At 35.7% G+C, this 4,630-nt stretch overlaps 1 non-coding gene across 1 annotated transcript; it reads right to left on the bottom strand.

Moving 5' to 3' along the window:
- Window positions 1-4,054: 4,054 nt before the first annotated feature.
- Trnat-cgu (transfer RNA threonine (anticodon CGU)) lies at window positions 4,055-4,128 on the bottom strand. The gene has a single exon. It is a non-coding gene; the product is annotated as a tRNA-Thr (tRNA).
- Between the last annotated feature and the right edge of the window lie 502 nt (window positions 4,129-4,630).

The raw sequence follows: 4,630 nt of genomic DNA, 5'->3' as shown, positions 1-4,630 counted from the left end.
TCTTTCTGTTTCCAAAGACGAAATCAAGGCTTTGGTTGGCCCCAAGCTATAGAAGACACTTGCCCCAGGTGCCAGGGTGTGGAACTGAAAAAGAACCATGAGTTGAAGAAGCAAACGTCTTGCCAAACAGTTACGTATACTTATTCTTCTGTATATTTTGCTGGACTCTATTGTGTTTACAAGCCAGTGTTTACGAAAAAATAAATGACGAAAACGAAAGAGGAGAATTTAAATATGGTTTAGATAAAGGAAGATGAAATTATTGGGAAAACAAAACTAATTCATAAATGTCGTTCTCTTATCATGTAAAGGTTTCAGAAACAAATTTAGCAAAGCAGTAAATATAATAATTTATCACTAATTCTGTCATATAAATACTCGTATACTTTGATTTTAAGGAGCAATGGATTAGCAAATAATTGATGAGAATTAGCAACAAGATACCTCCTTCTAATTTTGTTAATAAAATATTATAAGTAGAATTAAGTTATTAAGGAACAAAGTCGTTGACCTTTTAAAGGATTTTTCTTCATTTTTGTAAGAAATGTGAGAATCTAGTTTCTCAGTGTATATATATTTTGTGAGAATACATTTGAATGATTTGAGTGAAAGGATATTGCAGGCAAGTGTTTAAGCGCGTATTTGTGTTTGCTTGTATAAGCAAGTTACCAACCATGAAATCTAACATCTGTAAGTTTACAAGCGTTAAGGTGTGTGTGTGTGTATGAAAAAACATGCTTTATGTATGACACGTTTTTCGAAGTCAAATATAAATTCACATAAATCAACGATGTGCGAAGTATAATATGTGTGTATATGTGTGTGAGTGTGTGTGTGAGTGTGTGTGTTTGTGTGTGTGTGCACATGTGAATGAATTTGTGTGAGATTGTATATTGTAGATGTGAACATTGCAATTACACTCATGAACATTATTCCCTAGTTTATCTCCCCTTACTACTGCTCTCTTATGCATTGAAGCCTTGTTGTCTTTTCTCTTCCAACTTACGGTTATTTTCGAATCAAAGCAGATTTAAGATATGCACGTGGCTTTTATATATTTTTTTTACCATCTTACGGTTTCTCTTTTGCTCAACTTCTCTCATTCTATCACCTAACGACGGACTTAGGTCCACAGCCTTTAGACATCTGGATTCTTTTTTTTTTTTCTTTAGTGTGAAACAAATAGCTATACCTTTGTCTTCAATAAACTATTTATTTTTTTCTGATATATTATTCTGTTATTCAGGCGAGGCAAAAGGCCAGCCGCAAGAGATCTTTGTTGGAGAAAAAGCAAAATGAAAGGAAGCGAGGTTTGCCCTAAGCTAAAGCACAAAACGTGTGAAGTCCACCTTCACAAAAGCAACTATAACTAAACCCTCAATCCCACTACTCACAGCAGGAGAATACACAAATATAGAAATAACACAAGAAACAGCAAAAAAATAAACGACGAAAAATTGCCGTCGTCGAAGTGCCTGGACACCGGTGATGAGGTGGTAACATTGTTTTTCACAGCCCTGGATCTCGATGCATCGACGACTCCATTGGACTCGAAGAGTAAGATGACGTCGCTGAACGCAAGAAACATCGAGAGTGTGCAATTCAACATGTAGCCATCAAAGGCATAAAGGAACGAGGAAAATTGTTTGATATGTAGCAAGAAAATACACAATTCAACTTTTGCAACATCAGTAAAGACGTACAGTACGCAAATGCGCGTTCCTTTCGAGCACTTTCCCCATCAATTCGAAACGGATGGTGAATCGGAAACGGTAAGAGAACCTAGTGGCTAACTTGATATACTGTGGCACTTGACTGAAGTCGTGGAGTTTTGCGAAAAGCCAAAAGTTTAGATCCGATTGGTGGTTCTCTCGCTAATAAAATACACAAGCAAACACATAAACATACATATCCCTATATTCTAAAACACAATTCCACCGAGGTCGACTTTACCTTTCATCCTTTTGAAGCCGATAAATTAAGTACCAGTTGCGTACTGGGGTCGATTTAATCGACTGGATCCCTCCCCCCAAATTTCGGGCCTTGTGCCTAGAGTAGAAAATTATATTCTAAAACACAACGGCCGAATGTACACATATATAAATAGAAAGATACATTTACATATATAAATTTTTTTTTATGTTCACAACCGGCAGAACAGTCTAGACGATATTTATATTTCCCTGAATCGTGTTTGAAATAGTCAAAATTTCTTTTTATGTTTTTTATGTTTGCTAGAAAATATTTGCTCCAAACACCAGAAAAATTAATTATTTCAAACTCCAAAATTAGAAACGGTTTCGATAGAAAAGAAATATAATTAATCCGGGGGACAAATTTCAACTGAAATACTAAACTTCCAATTTATATCTACTTCATCAGGGAAAGGTAGTTTTTTAAATTTTTTTATTTTTTTAATATCCTCGACAACACCAACAGTATCAATTATTAATTTCACACATAAGCACGACGTCCTTGGTTTACATGAAATGAAACGGAATAATGTTGATGTTGATGTTTTCTCATGTTAACACAAGGTCACGCTTGTTACTCAAGCATAAAGTAGACTGAATCTATACCAGTATTATTTTTTTTTTAATATTTACCAGCTTCGGAATGATTTTAATCCTGATTTTGACAAAGATCAAAGAGAAGTAATTGCTTCTAATTTAGGCACAAGGTCAGCAGTCTTTGAAGAAGGGACTTAGTCGATACTATGACTTCAATACTTCACTAGTAGGAACTAATACGGAGGAACGACTAGGTTGACCTCAGAAGGATTTGAACTCGACATAAAGCGCTGGAAAAAAATAGTATAAAACATTTTCCCGATGCTTAAAGTAATCTGCTAGCTTATGACCAAACATCAAAATATAATCCTTTTTACCAAAGGTACAAAGCCTGAAATCTTTGGAGGAGGGGTCTAGTCGATTACGTCGATCCCAGTGTTTCACTGGTACTTTATTTATCAACCCCGAAAGTAGGAAAGGCAAAGTCGACCTCGGCAGAATTTGAACTCAGAACGTAAGAAATGCTGCTAAACATGTTGTCCGGCGTGCTAACGATTCTGCCCACTCACCGCTTTATCATGAAAGTATAATAAAAACTGTATCTTATTTAGGCAGAGAGCAAGAAATTCTGTGGGCAGAGTTTTACTCTGTTACACCGATCCCAGGACTTGTGTGGTAATTTGATTTATTGAACCCGAGAAGATGAAAAGCAAACTTACCTCGACAGGATTTGAACTCAAGAGGTGAACGGAATACTGCTAAGCAGTTTTCTGCCAGCCCACAGCCCATAATCAAAGTTTAACAATCACAACTAACGAAGTTTTGTTAAATTTCTTATTTTTATTTTCATGCTTAAATTTATATATCTTCATAACATTGCTTCATTATGTTAAAGTATTTTAACGATAATCTATTAGAAATTTGTTGAAATCAGGGATACGTCACTAATGCAAGGAGGTAGCCACAGAATAATCTTTTCTACAATAGGCACAAGGCCTGAGAATATGAGGGAAAGAAGTAGTCGATTAAATCGAATCTTGTGCACAGATGGTACTTAGTTTATCGCCCCCGAAACGATGACAGACAAAGTCAACCTCCGTGGACGAAATGCTGCTAAGTATTTCATCTGACGTGCTAATAATTCTGTCATTCCACCGGACTACTACTACTACTACTACTACTACTATAAAAATAATAATGGTCTCAAATTTTGACAGAAGTTCAGCAGTTTTGATGGTAGTGGTTAACCGATACCATCGAACTCAGCACTGGACTGGCCTTTTATTTCGTCGAACCTGGAGGGATGAAAAACCAAAATTTAAATCAGTAGGATTTGAGAACAAATTTCAAAGAGCCGGAAGATATACAATAAGACATTTTATTCGAAACTGTAACAGATATGTCATCTATCAACGATTACCACTCTAGATTCAAGACTATCTTACAAAATGAATTAACAAGTCAAATACTTCAACACCGAATCATTATTTGATTAACGTAACGTTTTATAACTTTCTTTTAAAAAGAAAGATATTCTGATGTATTGCCCCAAGTGAGATTCGAACCCACGACCCCTGGTTTACGAGACCAGTGCTCTAAACCGCTGAGCTATTGAGACTCTCTCGCCTGAGATGCTACATAGCAAATTCTTATTCTGTAGTGTCGTCTTTTTAACTTCTAATAACGATATGGTTAAATGTCTTTGTTGAAACAAGTCTTCTAAGCTATTCACTGGTTGAGCAAGGTCCCATAATTTGAAGCAGGATATTATTGCTTGTAACTTCAGAGTGAAGAAAAGCACAAACGTAAGTTGAACTTAAAAGAAGATGGGGCAAAAACCGTTAGGCATTTTTGTGGTAATGTCACTCTAACAATCTGAGAAACCACCACCTTTATATCAACACGAACTGATCAGTTGTCCTTTGTGTAAGCTAATCACCATAATTTAAGTAAAATATCCTTCTTTCATAGTTGCATGTTGTGGGAGTACTGTAAAAATACCGAGTGTTACTAAGCTTTAGTTTGCCAAACGGAAAACGCTCTATGGTCTAAGAAAGAAAGAAAGAAAGAAAGGAAAAAACAAAAAAACACTTGGAAGAAAATGTTGAGAATGTCTGTAA

Source organism: Octopus bimaculoides, chromosome 20 (genome assembly GCF_001194135.2).
Source record: "Octopus bimaculoides isolate UCB-OBI-ISO-001 chromosome 20, ASM119413v2, whole genome shotgun sequence".
NCBI classification, from domain to species: domain Eukaryota; kingdom Metazoa; phylum Mollusca; class Cephalopoda; order Octopoda; family Octopodidae; genus Octopus; species Octopus bimaculoides.
Note: the sequence above shows the minus strand (reverse complement) of the source record. Positions and strands in the feature narration are given on the sequence as shown.